The sequence below is a fragment of the Manihot esculenta genome, chromosome 13 (assembly GCF_001659605.2).
Source record: "Manihot esculenta cultivar AM560-2 chromosome 13, M.esculenta_v8, whole genome shotgun sequence".
NCBI classification, from domain to species: Eukaryota; Viridiplantae; Streptophyta; class Magnoliopsida; order Malpighiales; family Euphorbiaceae; genus Manihot; species Manihot esculenta.
The window spans coordinates 19,111,290-19,134,787 of record NC_035173.2 but is presented as its reverse complement, the minus strand read 5'-3'; positions in this window follow the sequence as shown (position 1 = coordinate 19,134,787).

The window sequence follows — 23,498 nt, the reverse complement described above, 5'->3', positions numbered from 1 at the left end:
AATACTTCCAGCAATTACGGACTAACAAATATCCTAATCCAACAATCAATTAACTTTGCAATCAAGAATCAAGTGGCCAATTTGATCAAAACAACAAAGCAATCTTAGAATTAAGCATCAATTGCATGAATATTGAATAAAATCAAAGACAAAAGTTTCTATTCAGATCTCACAACCCTTTAAACAACCTTAGTTTCAACCAAACTTCAACTAGAGAGAAGGTTTCAGCCACTCATAGCTGAACCAAAACAGAAAATTAAAGAAAAGAAAGCAAAAGATGAAGAACTAAGGTGGAGAAGGGGCTGCCCTTGCTTGGCCGAATTTGGAGGATGTAAAGCTGCCTTTCTTGTCTTCTTGAAGCCTTTAAATAAGTCTTGAGAGGCTGCCTAGGGTTTCATGGAAGTCCAGGAGACTTTTAGAGGCTGTCCAAAGTGTCCTTGGTGTTGCATGTGCCTTATTTGTGCATGAGTGAAGGCAAAAACGAGTCACATGTGATAGAAGGCAAGTGGGGGCTCTTTGGTCTTTTTAATTGCTGTCCTAGGTCTTCAAGATGTTGCCTTAAGAGTTGAGAGGCTGCCCATGCACTAATAAGGAAGGTGGAGACTCCTTTTGAATTTTGAATGTGCATGGCACTAAGTAGGAAACATGTGATCTTTGGATTTTCTTTCCTTAATAAGGGGGATCTTGAAATCCAATAATTGAATGTGAATCTTGAAGATTTGGATTTTAAGATACTTCCCTTATTTGGCCCCTTAAATATGGCAACTTGGGATATGGCTTCTTGAATAAGGAAAGAGTGCAATAGAGCGCATTTTCGGCTGCCTAAGTTGAGTTTTGGAGGCTGGACTTTCAGCTCTGGACACAAGGTTCGGCGGTCGAAGGTGCCGCCGAAGGTGGTCGAATTTCATCTCTGGAGTCCTCTTTCAGCCGCCGAAGGTTGCCGCCGAAGGTGACTGATTTTTGGCTTCTGAAAGTTGCCTCCGAAGGTTGCTTCTCTAGTTTTGGCTTCTTTTGGCATTTTTAAGAGCATTTTCTCCAAATTGTTTCTTCACACCTAAAACTTGCAAAACATGATTAAAACCACAAAATTAGGTAGAATAGGTGCAAATAAACATCAATAAGATCATGAAAATATGGGCTAAAATATGCTCTATCAGACCCCAATGAGGTAGGTGACCGGTCTCAAAACATGACCGCCTGCACTAAAAAATCGAGTTGAGGAAGTGAAGCTCTCAGTGAGGTAGGTGACTGATCTTAAAACATGACCGCCAACACTATAAAACCGACTAAGAAAGAAGAAGACCCCAGCAAGGTAGGTGACCGGCCTCAAAAATGGACTCCCGGCACCACAAAGCCAGCTAGGGAACAAAGGCCAACAATGAAGGACCAGCGCTGATAGAGCATAATTTAGACCATTTTATCATGAGGTTATTGATGTTCATTTACACATTTCTGCCTAATTTTGTGATTTTAATCTTATTTTGCAGAAAATGATGTAAAGAGACAATTTGGTGAAAATGCCCCTAAAACTGTCTAAAATGGAGCAAAGGAGAGCAAACATGCCAATTGCAACTTGAAAGGAGCCAAATGAGGAAAGTAATTTGAAATTCAAATTTCAAATCCTTAAGAGAATTCAAAATTCAAAATCAAGATTTAGCTCATTAAGGAAAGTGCTAAATAAGGAAAGTGGCAAATAAGGAAAGTGCAGTCAACAGAGCAGTTTGAAATTCAAGATCTTCAAGAATCCTTTTCCTTATTGAAGAAGCCAAATCTCTAGAAGATGCACATTCAAATTTGAAATTCAAATTCAGCTTGTCAAAGAAGCCAAAGAAGACACACATGCCACCTCAAGCCTTGCACATTCAAAATTCAAAATTCAAAATTCAAAGAGAGGCTCCACCTCACTAATGTGCAAGGTTGGGCGGCATGGGCAACATTTGGGCAGCCAAGAGTTCAACTTGGGTAGCAAGGAAGACCTAGGGCAGCACCTTAACTCTATAAATACTTCTCTACAAAGCCAGCCGCACCTCTCTCTCTTCACCTTGGACATTCGGCTCACCATCCCTTTGCAACATAAGGCTTCGGCTCCTTCTCTCCTTCTTCCTTTCTTGTTTTTGGTTTTTGGTTCAGCCATGAGTGGCTGAAACTTTTTATTCTAGTTGAAGATTAGGTGAAACTTTGGTTGTTTTATGGATTGTGAGATGTGAACATACATTGTTATCTTTGGTTTATTCAATATTTGTGCAATTTCATGCTTGATTCCATTATTGTTTTGTTATTTTGATCAATGTGGCCACTTGATTCTTGATTGCAAGGTAATATATTGTTAGTTTGAATAATTTTGAGTCCGTAATTTCTTGGATTGTTCAAACACAAGAACACTTGGTGTAAAAACTAAGGAAGTTGCATAATCTAGCAATATCACCATGCGTTTGGGTAGCTAGGATTAGATCTCTCTATTTCTTAATGCAATTGACAGTTGTTTTGATGCCTAAGGCCCAAGGACGTTCCTTGGCAACTTGTTGATTAGTGATTAATTAGAAGACGTTCCTTAACTGGTTTATGATTAAGGAGAGACATGGTGGTGAGAAGCGTCTTCCATCTCCATAACTAATCTATTGAATCAATCAAGGGAAACTAAGTGTCAATGATCAATCCCAACAACTGAAGTGGATCCAATTCTTCAACTAGATCTTTCTTATTATTGAAATCTCTTTATTTTTATTATTCGCTTTCTTTTAATGCTTTCAGCATTAGATCAATTTAATCAATCTCAAAACCCCCCTTTTTACTTTTATTGCACTTTATTTTTATTTTGCTTTCAGTTACTTTGCTTTCAGTTTGCTTTCAGTGTATTCTCTTGGTCTTGATAAGAAAGATAGGTAGGTTTTCAATTCCCTGTGGATTCGATCCTTTCACCACTATCTACAGTTGTAAGATTGTTGATAACCAGAAAGGTTATTTTTGACCGGCTTCGACAACCGACAGTCAAGCGCCAACAAAAGCCATGAGCCCATAAGAGAAAAACTGAGAAATACGCAGCCGACCTATGACAGGAACTCGACATGCATAAGGCTTGCCAAAAAGATAAAAGTATGGCTCCGACCTCACAAAAAGAGCTCAGATCGCATAAGATCAACAAGTAAGAATCAGCTCCAACCTCACACGAAGGATCGAAACACTAGATTGCAAATAAAAAACTCGAATCCAACCTCACAAGAGGACACAGATTGCAACAACATCAGCAGAAAACTCAGCTCCGACCTAATTAAAAGGCTCGGACCACAAGAAAATGAGATCTTGATCTCGCAAAATGAGCCCGTCGCCCTCAAAGCTCTTGAGCAAACAAAAAAAAAGATAATAATAAGCCCTATTTTTAAACTCCATAAACGAACATACGGAGGGAAAACATGAAAAGCTCAGCTAGCCAAGAAACAACACGAAGTAAAGAGCTATAAAGAAAAACCAGTCTTAGCCTAAATAAGGGCTTCAGGAGAACAGGAAGCAAAAAATAGTCGAGCCAGCCCAAACTAGCTCACAGACTGAATATGTAAAACAACCTAAGTATATTAAAATAATCGAGCTCACAGCCCGGCTGAGCTCATAGGCTGAATACATAAAAACAACCTAAGTATATCAAAGTAAACTAGCCAATAGCTCGATTGGGCTCACTGGCAGAATGCGCAAAAATAGCCTAAGTATATTAATATTGATTAAGCGAACTAAAAAGCCCGGCTAAGCTCACAGGCTGCATGAATAAAGACAGCTTAAGTATACTAAAACAAATTAGGATAAAAGGAGCTCGCAGGCTGAAGATATATGGGCAATCCAACCATATAAACATAAATGAACCATATCCAAAGGGGCAACCAGCCCAGAAAAACACAGAGACTACACATTCCAAAATTGTCTAAATATGCTAACAAAAATATGCTAAGTTAAAATTCACGGGCTTCCAGCTCGATAACATTCACAAGAGATATACACAAAACAGCTTAAGTGTAAGGCACATAAAACAAAGTTTGATACATACAAATAAACACAAATGAACAAAGAAAAAATAAATATTTATTGATCGTTTGAATGGGTTATAGAGGCAGCAAGGGAGGGGGAATCAGAACTGACTAAATCGTTTAAAGGTTTATCTACGGTGTCTTCCTGATCAGACCAAATTTAGATTCATTTATCATGTTGTTATTAATGTTAATTTACACATTTTTTGTCTAATTCTGTGATTTTGATCTTATTTTGCAGAAAATAGTGTAAAGAGATAATTTGGTGAAAATACTCTTAAAACTACCTAAAATAGGATAAAGGAGAACAAACATGTTTGCACAAGCCAAGTTGCAGTTGAAGAGGAGATAAATAAGGAAAGTACATTCAGCAGAGTAATTTGAAATTCAAATTTCAAATCTTCAAGAAGTCTTTCCTTTATTGAGGAAGCCAAATCTCAAGAAGATACTCTTGCCTCCCAAGGATTCAAAATTCAAAATTCAAAGGAGGAGATTCAAAATTCAAAATTCAAAAGAAGGCTCCACCTCATCAAGGAAACCTAGGGCAACACTTTCATGCTATAAAAGCACCAAGCAAGCCGCACGCCCCCCCGGACTCTTCTCTCCCATTCAGATTGCAAGGCCTCATCTTCTCCAAGCCGTCGGTTGACTCGCTGTTGTTGAAGCCGGTCAAAAATAACCTTTCCGGTTATCAACAATTTTACAACTGCAGATAGTGGTAAAGGATCGAATCCACAGACAATTGAAAACTTATCTATTTTTCTCAACAAGACCAAGAGATTTAATTGAATGAGAAACTGAAAGCAAGTAACTGAAAGCGGAACAAAAGTAAAGTGCAATAAAAGTAAAAAGGGGGGTTTTGAGATTGATTTGATTAGCAAACTATTGAAAGCAATTAAATGAGCAAGTAATTAAAATAAAGAGAAATTCAATATGAGAAAAGTCTAGTTGAAGAGATGGATCCACTTTGGTTATTTGGATTGATCATTGAAACTTATGTTCTCTTGATTGATTCAATAGATTAGTTATGGAGGTGGAAGACGCTTCTCATCACCATGTCTCTCTTTATGATTAAATCAATTAAGGAACGTCCTCTAATCAATTACTAATTAACAAATTGCCAAGGAACGTCCTTGGGCCTTAGGCATCAAAACAATTATCAATTGCATGAAGAAATAGAGAGATCCAATCCTAGCTACCCAAACGCATGGAGATGTTGCTAGATCATACAATTCCTTAGTTTTTAGACCAAGTGTTCTTAGGTCTAAATAATTCCAGCAATTACGGACTAAAAATTATCCAAACTAACAATCAATTACCTTGCAATCAAGAATCAAGTGGCCAATTTGATCAAAACAACAAAGCAATCTTAGATTCAAGCACGCAATTGTATGAATATTGAACTAATCAAAGACAAATAGTTTATGTTCAGATCTCACAATCCATAAAACAACCTTAGTTTCAACCAATATTCAACTAGAATAAAAGGGTTCAGCCACTCATGGCTGAAATAAAAACTAAAAACAAGAAGAGAAGATGAAAAGGTGAACCGATTGCTTGAAAGGGAGGAGAGGAGCGCCGGTCCTTGCTTGTCCGAATGGGGGGGGGAAGGCAATCTGCCTCTCTTGGTCTTCTTGAAGCCTTTAAATATGTCTTGAGAGGCTGCTTAGGGTTTCTTGGCTGTCCATATATCTCTTAGAGGCTGCCCAAAATACCCTTGGTCCAAGGTGTGCCATCTATGCACATGTGTGGAGGGAAAAACGAGGGACTTGTCTTCAATTGCAAGGAGTGGGCTCTTTGGTCTTTGCTTGCTGCCCTAGTGTCTTCAAGATGCTGCCCAATGTGCCCAAGGCTTGCCTTCACACTCTCCTTGCCGCCCATGTACTAATAAGGAAGGTGGAGCCTCTTTGCAATTTGAATTTTTAATGTGCAAGGCATGTGTGGCAAGTGTGACTTTCTTTGGCTTCTTTGGCAAGCTGAATCTTGAAATTCAAAATTTGAATATGAATCTTGAAGATTTGAATTTCAAAATACTTTCCTTATTTGGCTCTTCATATATGGCAACTTGAGAATTGGCTTCTTGAATAAGGAAAAGGCTACTTGGAGATTTGAAATTTGAATTTCAAATTGCTTTGGCTGAATGTTCTTTCCATGTTTGCCACTTTCCTTATTTAGAACTTTTCTTATTTAGCTTGACTTGATTCCAACTTGGCAGGCTTGCTCTCCTTTGCTCCATTTAAGGCAGTTTTAAGGGGATTTTCTCCAAAATGTCATTTTTCACCATTTTCTGCAAAACAATGCCAAGAGCACTAAATTAAGCAGAAATCATGTAAATAATCATCAATAATATCAAGAGAAAAAGGACTAAAATATGCTTTATCAAATACCCCCACACCTAGCCTTTTGCTTGTCCTCAAACAAATAAACATAGTCAAATAAGCTTTCTTTGCTACTTGATCCTTATTTCCACTTAAGCTCTTACTCAAGAGACCTATTTTGAATCATTGCAGTGAAGAATATATGCATGAAGATTACTCACCTTCTTTCCTTGTTTCCCTTTGGTTACCATGGCTAGGATTTGTTTTACTCAAGAGAGAGATCATACATGTACATATTATTTGTTCAGATAAGGCTTTTTCTAGCTTTCAGAGTGACTTGCCCTTACCTTGAAGTACTTTATTCAGCTTTTTGCACTTTTAATTTTGCTTGAACAATTCACCAACCTTTTGACGTGAAGGTACATATTTGTGATACCCACCCCCAGTTACTCAGTTGGTCACCTGTCCAAGTGGCTACTAGCTCTGTTCATAGTCTTTTGACCATTGGAACAGTTTTCAATTTGTGCTTTTGAAGTCTAAGCCTTTGTGAATTTCTTTCTCTTAATGATTTGGGCAAATCAACACTAATTGCTAAATCAAGTCATGTTAAGTTCATTCACACAATTTTCAATTCATTCTCTCTAATGAGTGTCATCAATATATTTTTCACTATGGTAAACTCAAAGATTCAATTCAAAAGGCAATTCTCAAATATGAATATAACTCACTGCAATTGATTCAACATAAGTTTAAAGAGTCATCACATCAATGGGGTTATGAAAAGAAAAAATCGTCCAACATAGTTTATCAATTTGAGTAGAGCAATACAAAAAGAAGAAGAAGAAGGTTGTGGTTGTGTGTGTGTTATTGAAAGCATAAATGAAAACAAACTAAAAGGAAAATCGCAAAAATTGAAAGGAAGAAGACAAAATTTTTCGCAGACTGATTGTAACAAGCAAAATCACAAATCTGTAAGGAGAAGCAAAATCGTAAATCTGAAAGGAGAAAGGAGAAGAAAAAGAAAAGAAGAAGAAGAGAAGAAGAGAAGAAGAAGAGATATGCACCCCCACACCTAAATCATGCATTGTCCTCAATGTATAAGAAATATAAAAGAACAAAGGAAACTGAGTACTCCTCTGGGGTGTAAGGTGCATGTTGCGATCCACTTAGGCTGAATGAGTGACAAACAGATGTTTGTTTGGGAAGTCTTCCTTGACTGGACAAGGCGCACAGCTAGATGGGAGCCGGCTGAGGTGGTCAACCACAAGATTTTCTTTCCCTTTCTTGTCTCTTATCTCTAGATCAAACTCTTGTAATAGAAGGATCCACCGAATGAGTCTCGGTTTTGCTTCCTTTTTCTTGATCAAATATCGCAAGGCTGCATGGTCAAAATAGACAATGACTTTGGTCCCCAAGAGATATGGTCTGAATTTCTCTAAAGCAAATACAACAGCTAAGAGCTCATTTTCTATTGTTGTGTAGTTGCTTTGTGTAGCATCTAGTGTGCGAGAGGCATAGTGAATGACGTGGGGTGAGTTTCCCACACGTTGCCCCAAGACTACTCCTACTGCATAGTTGCTTGCATCACACATGATTTCAAAGGGCATGTTCCAATCAGGTGCTTGAATAATTGGGGCAGTCACAAGCAATTTCTTTATCAGATCAAATGCAGTTTTGCAACCTGTATCAAAATCAAATGTCACATCTTGTTAGATCAATTTACATAAAGGCTGTGTGATTTTGGAGAAATCTTTTATGAATCTCCTATAGAATCCTGCATGACCAAGGAAAGAACGGACTTTTTAACATTAGTAGGATAAGGTAGATTTTTAATTGTGTCTACCTTAGCCTTGTCTACTTCAATTCCTTTAGCTGAAACAACATGTCCTAAAACCATACCTTGATTAACCATAAAATGACACTTTTCATAATTAAGCACAAGGTTAGACTCAAGGCATCTCTGTAGGATCTTTTCCAAGTTGGCAAGGCAATCGTCAAAGGACTTACCATGCACTGTGAAGTCATCCATGAACACTTCAATTGTCTTACCCACATAGTCAGAGAATATGCTCATCATGCATCGCTGAAAGGTGGCAGGCGCATTGCATAGTCCGAATGGCATTCTTCTAAAGGCAAAAGTGCCAAAAGGACAAGTGAAGGTGGTCTTCTCTTAGTCCTCTGGAGCAACTGGAATCTGATAAAAACCTGAATAACCATCAAGACAACAATAATGGGACTTACCTCCAAGCCTTTCAAGCATCTGATCAATGAAAGGTAGTGGGAATTGGTCTTTCCTTGTTGCAGCATTTAGCTTTCTGTAGTCCATGCACACTCTCCATCCATTCTAAACTCTAATGAGGACAAGTTCCCCTTCAGTATTTGGAACAATGGTAATTCCAGTTTTCTTTGAAACTACATGCATAGAACTCACCCATTTGCTATCAGAGATTGGGTATATGATACCTGCATTAAGGAGCTTGACTATTTCTTTCTTTACTACCTCCATCATAGGTCGGTTCAGTCTTCTTTGAGCATCTCTGACTGGTTTGCATTCCTCCTCCATGTGTATTCTATGCATGCAGGTGGAAGGAGAAATACCTTTTATGTCATCTATGGTCCACCTTATGGCTCCTTTATACTTCTGCAGTACTTTCAAGAGGCTTGCTTCTTCATGTTGGCTCAACTCATTGGACACTATTATTGGTAGTGTCTTGTCAGCTCCCAAGTATATGTATTTCAGATTGCCTAGAAGAGGCTTCATATTTGATTCTCATGCTTTCTGACTGGTGTTCTGCATTGGACTCTTTTCCGTTGTTCCTTGTGCAAGTTCTGACTGCAGAGGCGGACTGGAAGAGCTTGCTTGCGTTGGAGGCTATGGAGCAAGGTTCGGCGGCCGAGAGGCAGTAGAGTTCAGCGGCTGAAAGATGGTGGTGTTCGGTGGCCGAAAGGAAGTGGAGTTCAGCGGCCGAAAGATCATGGCTTCAGTTTGCGCAGGTCCTTCCTGAAGTGGTGCGACTGTCTTTCCTTTATTCTGCGCTTGACTGCAAACTACCTGTTGGATGCTACAGACTGTTTCCTTAAGTTTTGGCTCTTTCTGGCTCTCAATTTGTACCTGATCAGTATCTCTGCAGAAATCACTGTTAAGAATATCATATTGACTTTCATCAAAAATTTTCTGGCTCAAACAATCAACAATATCAAGACCATAAACAGGGGACATATCGTGTGGATATTTCATAGCATCATAGACATTGAATTTAATGACTTCCCCTTCAAACTCCATAGTCAAAGTGCCATCATGCACATCAATTTTAGTCCTAGCAGTACTCAAAAAGGGACGTCCAAGAAGGATATCAGAATTAGTATTGCAACTATCTTCCTTAGTATCAATCACATAAAAATCTGCAGGAAAGACAAGGTCATCTACTTGGACTAACACATCTTCTAGAACACCTATTGGATATACCACAGATCTATCAGCTAATTGAATCACAACTCTTGTGTCTTTCAGTGCACATGCATTCAGAGATTTATAGATGGAAAGAGGCATAACATTGATGGATGCACCAAGATCACAAATAGCTTTCTTAATACCAACGTTCCCAATTTTGCAAGAAATAGCAAACATGCCTTTGTCTTTGCATTTAGTAGGGAGTTCTCTTTTAATCACAGCAGTAACAACTTCACCTACACTTACTTTTTCTCTTGCAGCAAGCTTTCTTCTATTGGTACACAGTTCTTTCAAAAATTTTGCGTACCTGGGAATCTGCTTAACAGCATCTAGCAGAGGTATGTTGATTTCCACCTTTCTGAAAGTCTCAAGGATTTCCTTTTCTTCTTTTTCTTTTTGTGTTCTTTCAAATCTTTTTGGAAAAGGAGGTGGAATGTGAAAAATTACATTTGGATCAGTCTTCTGCGCAGGTGGTGTTTCAGATTGCGCTGGAGAGGCTTTGGGCTGCATTGGTTTTTGCACAAATGGTGTCTCAGATTGCGCAGGTGGTGCTCTTTCATCAGTCTTGATCTCTTGTAGCTCCTTCCCACTTCAAGAGCTTGCAGGTTTGCTAACGGAGTGGAGAGGGCAACCCTAGCTGCCTTTAGATGCTGATTGTAGTCCAAAGCGAACATGCAGAAGGCCTCCCTGTATATTCTCTCCTTTTTCTCCTCGAAGGCCTTGTATTCCTCAAGTCGCGCTTCACAAACTTGATGGATTTTGGCCTTCAGTTTAGCAGAGTCCTTGTACTCCTAAAGACACTTCTCACAAGCCAGCTGGACCCTATCTTCGGCAGCCTTGGTGTCCTTTAATAAAGCAGAACATCTCTCCTTCAGAGTAGTGACCTCTTGACGGGGTTGCTGTTATTGAAGACGAGACTGCTCCGCTGCTTAGGCCATGCCTTTCAGGTCCTCGACATGCTTGTTAAGCTCGTGCTATAAGAAATCAATGCAAGCTAAGGCCTCATCACGTTGGGCCCTAGCCTTATCACTTTGATTGCAGGACTCTTCCAAAGAAGATAGTCATGACAAGGCCTAAGTCCCAACAAGACGCGTTGGGCAGCCTGAGCAACCTCCTCCCTTATGCCTCCTAGTTGTTTGGTGAGGTCTTCTATAACTCCCAAGGAGGCAATGAGCTGACCTCGAGCATCACCGGTGGCAATGATGTTCTTGTCTCGCCGCTTTTCGGCTATACGTTGCTCCATCAAGCTTTGAAAAGACTAGTTTTTGGCATCAATCTCGAGGAACATCCTGAAGGCCTGCCACAGAAAAAGGAAAGCAATTTAAGAAAACCAAAAATTCAAAATGCCCTTAAGAAGAGCAGACGACTTACCATAAGGAACATCTTGCTCCGGCTATCTCCATGATTGTCCAAGGAACGAGTGTTCAATATGGCCTGTTGCTTTGTGGAGCGGGCAAGATGGCTGATAAGGGCGAGAAAATGAGGATCCAAGGCATCCGGAGACCCCTCGAACATCTTGCCACAGAGCATGTCAGCTACTAAAGCTGGTATAGACTTGGGAGTCACCTCGGCAGCATTGAGGAGCTCATTGTCAGGAGCTGAGGACAATTGCTCTACAACTCCCTTCCCTTTGTTAGCATAGGGGGGAGGCACCGTCTTTGCAGGCTCTGCAGTACCTACCCTCTTGGTAGGTAATGCTTCCACATCTTGAGTGTAAAGATCACAACTGCCATCTCTAAATTGTGTATATGATAGTTTAACTTGTGCTTCTTCAACTATTTAGAAGCATAAGCAATTACCCTCACATTCTACATCAACACACAACCTAGTCCCACTCGGGATGCATTACAAAACACTGTGAAATCCTCATTACTTGTAGGCAGAGCTAACACTGGTGCTAACGTCAATCTTCTCTTTAACTCTTGGAAACTTTCTTTATACTGATCTGACTAGAAAAACTTCTGATTCTTCTGGGTCAACCTGGTCATAGGAGCAGCTATTTTGGAGAAATCCTGAACGAATCTCCTGTAGTAAACTGCCAAACCGAAAAAACTTTTGATCTTTGTTACTGTAGTGGGTCTGGTCTGAACCAGTTAGCTACAACTTCTACTTTCTTAATGTTCACCTCGATTCCATTTTTTGACACTACATGCCCCAGGAAAGAGATACTCCTAAACCAGAACTCACATTTAGAGAACTTGGCATACAAACTATGTTCTTTCAAGGTCTGCAACACTCTTCTCAGATGATGGGCATGCTTCTCTGCATTTTTGGAATACACCAAGATATTGTCAATAAAAATAATAACAAAGTGATCCAGAAACTGTCTAAAAACTCTATTCATGAGATCCATGAATGCTGCAAGGGTATTGGTTAGCCCAAACGGCATCACTAGGAACTCATAATGCCCATATCTGGTCCTAAAAGCTATCTTAGGCACATCTTCTTCTCTGATTCTCAACTGATGGTACCCGAATATCAAATCTATCTTGGAGAAACAACCCACTCATACTAGCTGGTCAAACAGATCATTAATCCTGGGTAACGAGTACTTATTCTTGGTAGTTACTTTATTCAATTGCCTATAGTCAATATAAAGTCTTAGAGATCCATCCTTCTTTTTCACAAACAATACCGGAGCACCCCAAGGTGAGGTACTAGGTTGGATGAAACCCTTATCTACTAATTTTTGCAACTATTCCTTTAGCTCTTTCAACTCGGTGAGTGCCATCCTGTAGGGAGGAATAGAGATGGGTCTGGTTCATGGCATTACTTCAATTTCAAACTCTATTTTCCTAGCAGGTGGTAAACCTGATAGCTCATTTGGGAAAACATTGAGAAACTCTCTGACCACAAGCATTCAAGCTAGTTCCCTAACTTAACCATTAAACTCTTTGACATGAGCAAGAAACCCTTGACAATCCCTCCTAAGCAACCTATGAGCCTACAGGGCAAATATCAAACCTCTAGGCATACCTGACTTATCTCCTCGAAAGACGACATGCTATCCATCTTATTCTCTGAACCTAACTACCTTGTCTTTGCAGTCCAAGGTAGCGCCATGAGTAGAGAGCCAATCCATCTCTAGAATGACGTTAAAATCAGTCAAATCTAGAACCACAAGGTCGGCTGGAAGGCACCTATCTTCAACTATAACTGGACTAAACTGACAGACTGACTCTACCAAAAATGGACCAAACTTGGGCCCAATCTGTAACGACCCGAAAACTAGACCGCTACCGGCGCTAGGATCCAGATCGACTTAAGGTCGCTGGGACCCGTAGCAAGCCTAACATACATCCTGTACAACTGGTATAATCCCATACATGATCAAACATAAACATAAAACTTTAACTTTTCACATATACCAAGCTTGACCTGAACATGCATAAAAACTGTAAACATAAAACCTCTTACTGGAGCCCTCATCAAATGCTTCAGTTGGATCAACATATCATACGTCAAGATTGGTTCATCATATCTCATCATAAAACATACATAATGATCATGTGTAACAGGGACAAACCATAAATAGTAGGGCTAAGCACAATACTAAACCTCATTACAATACTTTACAATACATACTTTTGCATCATTACATAACTTTACATTACATCATGTCCAATACTATTCTATTACATAACATGACCATAGCCATAACCTGCTGACCTCCTGAACTATCTCTGTCCCTGCAAGCCTGGGGTTAGGGGAGAGAGGTGAGCTATAAAGCCCAGTGAGCAGAATAATAAAACAGTTTATAAAGGTATGCCATCATGAAATGCATCACATCACAAGTAAATCACCTTAAGATGGTATTGTCACCAATAGCCCTCTACATATCCAATAAATGCCCGGCCCTCGACGGAGCTCCTCAGGTCTTCCTCTTAACATAACATAACATGTCCAACTATGCCAAGGGCGATTAGGCCACACCTGGTCTTCTCTTACTCTGTGCTAGGGGCGGTTAGGCCACACCTGGTCTTTTCATACTCTGTGCTAGGGGCGATTAGGCCATACCTGGTCTTTCTATCTCATATCATATCATATCGTATCATCTCATGTCATATGGTATCATATTGAGGGCTAGAGGATCATCCAATATCCATCCACATCATCATCATCAAATTATGCAATGCAACATATTCGTGAATTCTAATGCAAACAACCTATTACATAACATGGTATTCATGATGCATGAACATGCTTCAAACATTTGATTTATTTTAAAACATAAATGTAATACCCGGCTAGACCCCGGTATCGAAATTCCAACTTTCCGGCGGAATCTCCTTTGGAATCCAGAAATCTCGGATGTCGGAGCCTTCTAGAAGGGTAGAATAAAGGTTTTCTAAAATGTTTTTAAGTGTTTTAAGGTTTTGAATGAGAAAGAAATTGAGTTTTGAAGGAAAAGACCAAGGAGGGAAGAACCCAGGTTCGGCCGCCGAACCTCAAGTTCGGCCGCCGAACATGGGGCTGTTTAGGGGGCACGTTAAGGCTTCCGAAAATGGCTTCCTTTTGCTGCCGCCAAACCCCAAGTTCGGCCTCCGAACGTGGGGGAGTTGCAGGAGCAGATTTGGCCGCCGAAGGGAGTTTGGCTGGCTGTTGTCCGGAAAATGGGCGAGTTTTTTTCTCTCTTTTGGGGCATAGGTGAGTTCATGCTCTCCTTTGGTTGTTTTTATGCTTTTTCCTCAAATCTCTCAAGTTTTCATGAGCTTTATCCTTGTTTTGAAGAGTTTTAAGCTTAGAGCAAGATTTTGGAGCTTGGAGGCCTTTGGAGCTCTCTTTCTCCACATCTCCAAGTTTGGGTCGCACCAACCCTCGTTCTTCAAGAGGTAAGTATAGATCCTCATCTTTTACAATGTTTTAAGTAATTTTTGTGAAGAGTTTTGGGGTAGAGATGCATGTTGAAGCTAGATGTAAAAATGTTAGGGTTATGTGAGTTATGAGGTATTGTGTGTTGTTATGCATGTTTAATGTGATGTTTGTTGGGGTTAGGCTAGTTTGAGACCCCTATATGTTTATATACATGTTTATACATGCTTGTGAGTGTTGTAGTTTGAGTTTGGAAAGTTTGGAAGGCTTTTGTGCATGTAAGGGCTGAGTTCTGCCGTTTCTAGAAGAACTCAGGTTCGGCAGCCGAAGGCACTTTCGGCCGCCGAACCTGCCTGTGGTGGCTTGTTTTGGCTGCCGAACCCTGCCCCCGAAAGTTGGTCTTTTGGCTCTGGAGGGGAGTTTCAGCCGCCGAAGGTGCCGCCGAAAGTGGCTGAGTTTCGGCTCTAGAGGGACTTTCGGCCGCCGAACCTGCCGCCGAAAGTGCCCTGTCCAGCCTTCCTTTGCATGTTTTCTATGATTGTTTTATGATGTTTTAGGGGGTTTTTGGGGAGATGTTTAGAGTCCTATTAGAGTTTGTTTGGTCCCTCATTTGAGTCCACCTGTGTAGGATAGGACCCGAGGAACCGAGGTGTTTCAGCAGTGAGTTAGCTGCTCCAGAGTTAGTAAGCGTCAGCCAGAGGTAAGTAGAACGTAACTCTTTTTATATTAAAGAAATAAAATGTTTTAAGTATGTTCACGCATCATGAATACCATGTTATGTAATAGGTTGTTTGCATTAGAATTCACGAATATGTTGCATTGCATAATTTGATGATGATGATGTGGATGGATGTTGGATGATCCTCTAGCCCTCAATATGATACCATGTGTCTTGAGATGATGTGATATGAGATGAAAAGACCAGGTGTGGCCTAATCGCCCCTGGCACAGACTAAGAGAAGACCAGGTGTAGCCTAATCGCCCCTAGCACGGTTGGATATGTTATGTTATGTTATGTTAAGAGGAAGACCTGAGGAGCTCCGTCGAGGGGGAGGAAGACCTGAGGAGCTCCGTCGAGGGCCGAGCATTTATTGGATATGTAGAGGGCTATTGGTGACAATACCATCTTAAGGTGATTTACTTGTGATGTGATGCATTTCATGATGGCATATTTTTATGAATTCTTTTACTGTTCTGCTCACTGGGCTTTATAGCTCACCCCTTTCCCCTAACCCCAGGTTTGCAGGGTCAGAGATAGTTTAGGAGGTTAGCAGGTCATGGCTCTGGTTATGTTTATGTAATAGAATAGTAGTGGACATGATGTAATGTAAAGATGTGTAATAAAAATGAAATGGTATGATGTAATGTAAGGATATGTAATGACATGTCATGGTTAGAGTTGTGCTTTGCCCTAGTCATGTATGGTTAATCCCTTTGGTACAGGATAGTGTGTTAATGTTTAAATGATGATGATTATGTAAACCAAGCTTAATGTATGATATGTTATCCCATTGGAGTATTTGATGAGGGCTCCAGTGTGGGGTTTTATGATTTTGAGTTTGTGCATGCACAGATTAAGCTTGGTGTATGAAAGAAAAAGTTTAAAGTTATGTGTATATGTATGATCATGTATGGGATTAACAGGAATACAGGATGTATGTTAGGCTTGCTACGGGTCCCGACGACCTTAAGTCGATCTGGATCCTAGCGCCGGTAGTGGGCTGGTTTCCGGGTCGTTACAATAAAGTTCAGTTCTACTCACCTCTGGCTAGCTCTGGACTAACTCTGAAACAGCTAACACTGCCGAACATCTCGGTTCCTCAGGTCCGATCCTACACAGGCGGACTCAAATGAGGGACCAAAAAACTTTAACATAACACTAAATATCTCCCCAAAAATCCCTCTAAAACACCTCAAAACATGCATACAAAACAGGCAAAGGAAGGCTGGACAGGGCACCTTCGGCGGCACATTCGGCGGCCAAATGCTTCCACAGATCCGAAAGTCGTGCACTTTCGGAGGCAGGTTCGATGGCCGAAAGTCTCCTCCAGAGACGAAAGCCAGGCACCTTCGGAGGCTGAAAGTCCCTTCCAGAGCCGAAAGTCCATTTTCGGGGGCAAGGTTAGGCGGCCAAAGATTGCTTCCACAGGCAGGTTCGGAAGCCGAAACCACTTTCGGCGGCCAAACCTGGGTTCCCCAGCAAGGCAGAATCCATTTCTGCCTCTTGCAATTTGCCTCCAAAACCTCCCACACTCACATTCAATACTTCCAAAACATGCACGACTCATACAACAAGCATATAGGGGTCTCAAACTAGCCTAAACCCCCAACAAACATCACATAAACATGCATTAACATACTTTTATCATAAAGGGTATCAAAATCCTAACATGCACATCCATACAACTCACGCATTCCTAGCCCTTAACCCTTCATAAAACTCACTTAAAACATCATAAAGGATAAAGATCTATACTTACCTCTTGAAGATCGAGGTTGGTGCGACCCAAGCTTGAAGGTATGGAGAGTCCAAGCTCCAAAAGTCTCCAAGCTCTCAAAACTTTGATCAAAGCTTAAAACTCTTCAAAACAAAGATAAAACTCATGAAAACTTGGGGAATTTGAAGAAAAAGCATAAAAACAACCAAAGGAGAGCATGAACTCACCTATGCCCGAAAAGAGAGAGAAAAATCGCCCATTTTCCGGACAAAGGGCCTTTTATAGGTGGCCGGCCAAACCTCCTTCGGCGGCCAAAGTTGCTTCCAAAACTTCACCACGTTCGGCGGCAGCAAAAGAAAGCCACTTTCGAAAGCCTAACGTGCCTCCTAAATAGCCCCATGTTCGGCGGCCGAACTTGAGGTTCGGCGGCTGAACCTGGATTCTTCCCTCCTTGGTCTTTTCTTTCAAAACTCAAATCCTTTCTAATCAAAACCATAAAAACATGTAAAAACATTCTAGAAAACCTTTACTTTACCCTTCTAGAGAGCTCCGACATCCGAGATTCCACCGGACAGTAGGAATTTCGATGCCTGAGTCTAGCTGGGTATTACATTCTCTCTCCCCGAATGTTCCTCAACTAGCACATGCATACACATAACATAACATAAATACATAAACTCTAGTCTAAAAAGAAACACGGTACCGCTGGAGTATGAACTTCCGGTCTCCCAGGCGCACTTTTCATACTAAGGTGATTCCAAGAAACTTTCACCATCGGAATATCCTTGTTCCTCTACTCTCTGACCTACGTGTCTATGATCCGTACTAGCTGCTCAATATAGGTGAGATCCCCTGAGATCTCCACCTCTGGTTCCTTAAGAACCTCACTCGGATCCGACACGAACTCACATATCTTAGGAACATGGAAAACCGGATGGATCTCCTCCATTGAAGTAGGTAAATCTAGCTTGTAGGATACATTCCCAATCCTTTGCAGGATTTCAAAGGGTCTGATGTATCTTAGAGCTAATTTACTCTTCTTCCCATAACGAATCACCCTCTCTTTAGGAGACACCTCCAGCAATACTTCAACCTTCTCTTAAACCTTAACAAACTTCTACCACGAATTCTGATAAAATTTTTCTCCCTTCTAGAACTCTATATACCTCCTGCGGACATCTACATCACACTCCTGCTGACTCACATCATTTCTGATTCTTTCTTTGACCACCGGCCTTCTCTCTGCTGTAATATGGGATAACTTGCCAAGTGATTTCCGGCTAAGGGCATCTGCCAGATATTTGCCTCACCCAGATGATACTGAAACTTATAACTATAGTCACTAAGCAGTTCTACCCATTTTCTCTACCTCAGGTTCAACTCTTCCTGACTCAAGATGTATTGTGGTCTTTTTTGAGCTGAAAAGACCTCACATCTACCCTGTACAGGTAATGCCTACACATCTTAAGAGCAAGGATCATAGCTGCCATTTCTAGATCATGTGTAAGGTAATTCAGCTCATGCTCCCTCAACTACTTAGAAACATAAGCAATTACCCTCTCATACTGTATCAACACACAATCTAATCCCACTCGAGACGCATCACATAGCACTGTGAAGTCTTCATTACTGGTGGGCAGAGTTAACACCGGTGCTAACGTCGACCTTCTCTTTGGCTTTACAAAGCTTTCTTCACACTTTCCTGACCAAACCAACCTCTGATTCCTTTTGGTCAACCCGGTCATAGGAGCCGCAACTCTGGAAAAGTTCTGGATGAACCTCCAGTAGTTAACCTGCCCAACCCAAAAAGCTCTTAATCCACATTACTGTAGTGGGTCTGGGCTAGTTAGCTACAGCTTTAACTTTCTTGGGATCTACCTCAAAACCCTTTTTCTAACATATCATGACCCAAGAAAGATATACTCCTTAACTGGAACTCACATTTGGAGAACTGGGCATCCAAGCCATGTTCCCTCAAGGTTTGCAACACTCTCTTTAGATAATGGGCACACTCCTCTGCGTTCTGGAATACACCAAGATATCGTCAATGAAGACAATAACAAAGTGATCCAGAAACCGACTAAAACTCTGCTCATGAGGTCCATGAATGCTGTAGGGGCATTGGCTAGCCCGAACGGCATCACTAGGAACTCATAGTGCCCACATCTGGTCCTGAACGCCGTCTTGGCACATCTTCTCCCTTGGTTCTTAACTGGTGATACCCGGATTTCAGATCTATCTTGGAGAAACAACCGGCTCCTGCTAGCTGGTCTAAAATAGATCGTCGATCCTAGGTAACAGATACTTGCTCTTGGTAGTGACTTTGTTCAACGACTTGTAGTTGATACAAAGTCTTAAGGATTCATCCTTTATTCTCATAAACAACTCTAGAGCACCCCAAGGCGAGGTACCCGGTCGGATGAAACCCTTGTCTTCCAACTCTTGCAACTACTCTTCAACTTCTTTAACTCTGCAGGTGCCATCCTGTAGGGAGGGGTAGAGACAGGTCTGGTTCTCATCATCACTTTAATTTCAAACTCTATCTCCCTAGTAGGTGGTAAACCTGGCAGCTTGTCTGGGAAAACATCTAAGAACTCTCTAACTGCGAGCACTGAAGCTGGTTCCCCTGACCTAACCATTATGCTCTCTAACACGAGCAAGAAACCCCTGACAACCTCTCCTGAACAACCTACGAGCCTGCAGGGCTGATATCAAACCTCTAGGCATCTCTACACTGTCCCCTCTAAGGACTACCTCTGATCCATCCTGAACTCTAAACCTGACTACTTTGTGTCCGCTATCCAAGGTAGCACCACGAGCAGTTAGCCAATCCATCCCTAGAATGACATCAGAATCAGTCAAATCTAGAGCCATGAGGTCGGCTGAAAGGCCTCTACTCTCAACATACTCTGCACTATACCGGCAGACCAACTCTGCCACTGATGGATCACACTTGGGTCCACTGACCCAAAGAGGATACTCTAACCCAGAAGCTATCAAACCCAACCTCTCTACGGCTCTCAAAGTAACAAGGAAAGAGAAACATCAAGGTTCATTACAGCATACACATCAGACTATATAAAAGTGAGATTACCTGTCATCACCATGTCCGATGTGTCTGCCTCCTGCTGGGTCATAGAGAAAATCCAAGCTGGAGCTGATGGACCTTCTCCGCAGGAACCTACTGAAGAAGGAGCTATCCCTCTCCCTCTACCTCTGCCCTGTGCCATGGCTGGAGCTCCTAGCTGAGCCACTCTACCTGAAGCTGTCTGCTGGGACTGTGTCACCAAGGTCGCAGTGGGACACTCACGTGCCATGTGCCCCTCCTGTCCGCACCTGAAACATGTTGTTGTCCCAATCCGACAGACTTCCTTGTGCGGCCTACCGCACCTCGCACATCCGGAGCCATCCAAACCAGAGCTCGAACCATCACCTATTCCCAGACCAGACTTTATCTGGTTCCAGAACTTATTCTTCTTTGATCTTCTGAGGCCTCTGTCTCCCTTTTTACTCTTTGTGACAGCCTCGCTCAGAGGAGAGAGATCAACATCGCTTGTTCCCGGGATTTTGAAACTCGAAGACTATGCCACAGACTGCTTAACTGTCCCCTGAATATGGCACTAGCCTCCATCTTCTGGGCCATATCCACTATGGCATGGAAGCTTTCCCTTTCTGCTGATTGGGTCAAAGAGGAATACCTGGAATGGAGCCTCATGGTATACCTCCTAGCCTTCTTCTGGTCTGAATCATAGGCTTGCCCCACATACGGCAACAACTCCAAAAATTTATCTGTAAACTCATCAACACTCATCTCTTCCGTCTGCCTCAGTTGCTCAAACTCAATCACCTTAAGTTCCCTTGAACTGTCTGGAAAAGCCTATCCTGCAAACTCATTGGCAAACTGCTCCCAGGAGAAGCTCTCCAACCGTGGGTCCACATAGTTTTTGAACCATTCCCTTGCCTTCTTACATTTCAATGTGAACCCTGCCATCTGAATGGCTCTACTGTCACTTGCTCCCAACTCATCAGTTATCATCTTTACTGTTCTGAGATACTCAAAAGGGTCATCACCTGTTTCGAACTTGGGGGCATCCAACTTCAGATAGTCCGTCATCTTTACCTTTCCCCCAACTGATGAGCTAGGTTTGGGTGTTTGGACATCAGGGACTATTGGTTCTGCTGGTGGTGGAGGAGGTGCAGCATTCCCTGGGTTAGGGTTTGCTGAACCTGGGTAGAAAGGTGAGGGTGGAAACATGGGGTACTGTGGGTAAAAGGGAGAATAGGGCATGAAGGTGGGGTATAGGTGGTAACTGGAGTAATCCGATGTACTCCCCATCAGATACCCTGGGCCCTGTGGATAGGGTTGGTACTAGGGTGGATGAACAAAACCCGAGGCCTGAGCGCCTCCTTGGGACTCTTCCATACCCTCTACTGACATACTCATGCCCAGACTACTATCTCTTCTCTGATCATCCTCCTCTGATCCCCTCACATTCGCTGACATACCACCCTGAACTGATCTCTTCCTGCTAGCATCAAAACACCTTCCAGGGTCCCTTGATGTTCCTTCTCTACTTGTCCTACAAGACCTTGCCCTTTGCAGAGCAGGGGGATGGGCATCAATGCCCTCATTCTCTGGTGGAGCTCCAGTCCATCTAGCAGATCGATGAGTCCCTCTCATCCTGCTTTCTGAAAGGCACAACATATACACTTAAACATAACATCACATGATCCATGTGAGAACACATGAACCCTCATGACTTACATAACATATCATTAATGCTCATGCATATTATCATGGCATTTCACATCATCATACAAGACAGGACTCCACATCCTATCTTAGTGGACATGATTTTTCCTATTGTGCTTGCCCTTCTATAACCTCTATGAGCTCGACACACTATAGGTCCGACCATGTGAACCTAGGGCTCTGATACCAATCTGTAACGACCCGAAAACTGGGCCGCTACCGGTGCTAGGATCCAGATCGACTTAAGGTCGCCGGGACCCGTAGCAAGCCTAACATACATCCTATACAACTGGTATAATCCCATACATGATCAAACATAAACATAAAACTTTAACTTTTCACATATACCAAGATTGACCTGAACATGTATAAAAATTGTAAACATAAAACCCCTTACTGGAGCCCTCATCAAATGCTCCAGTTGGGTCAACATATCATACGTCAAGCTTGGTTCATCATATCTCATCATAAAACATACATAATGATCATGTGTAACAGGGACAAACCATAAACAGTAGGGCTAAGCACAATACTAAACCTCATTACAATACTTTACAATACATACTTTTACATCATTACATAACTTTACATTACATCATGTCCACTACTATTCTATTACATAACATGACCATAGCCATAACCTGCTGACCTCCTGAACTATCTCTGTCCCTGCAAGCCTGGGGTTAGGGGAGAGGGGTGAGCTATAAAGCCCAGTGAGCAGAATAATAAAACAGTTTATAAAGGTATGCCATCATGAAATGCATCACATCACAAGTAAATCACCTTAAGATGGTATTGTCACCAATAGCCCTCTACATATCCAATAAATGCTCGGCCCTCGACGGAGCTCCTCAGGTCTTCCTCTTAACATAAGATAACATGTCAAACTGTGCCAGGGGCGATTAGGCAACACTTGTCCTTCTCTTACTCTGTGCCAGGGGTGCCAGGGGCGATTAGGCCACACCTGGTCTTTTCATCTCATATCATATCATATTGTATCATCTCATGTCATATGGTATCATATTGAGGGCTAGAGGATCATCCAATATCCATCCACATCATCATCATCATCAAATTATGCAATGCAACATATTCGTGAATTCTAATGCAAACAACCTATTACATAACATGGTATTCATGATGCATGAACATGCTTAAAACATTTGATTTATTTTAAAACATAAAGTTCAGTTCTACTCACCTCTGGCTAGCTCTGGACTAACACTGAAACAACTAACACTGCCGAACACCTCGGTTCCTCAGGTCCAATCCTACACAGGCGGACTCAAATGAGGGACCAAACAACTCTAACATAACATTAAACATCTCCCCAAAAACCCCTCTAAAACACCTCAAAACATGCATGCAAAACAGGCAAAGGAAGGCTGGACAGGGCACCTTCGGCGGCACATTCGGAGGCCGAATGCTCCCACAGATCCGAAAGTCAGGCACTTTCAGAGGCAGGTTCGGCGGCCGAAAGTCTCCTCTAGAGACGAAAGCCAGGCACTTTTGGCGGCACCTTCGGCGGCCGAAAGTCCCTTTCAGAGCCGAAAGTCCATTTTCGGGGGCAAGGTTAGGCGGCCAAAGATTGCTTCCACAGGCAGGTTCGGTAGTTGAAACCACTTTCGGCGGCCGAACCTGGGTTCCCCAGCAAGGCAGAACCCATTTTCGCCTCTTGCAATCCGCCTCCAAAACCTCCCACACTCACATCCA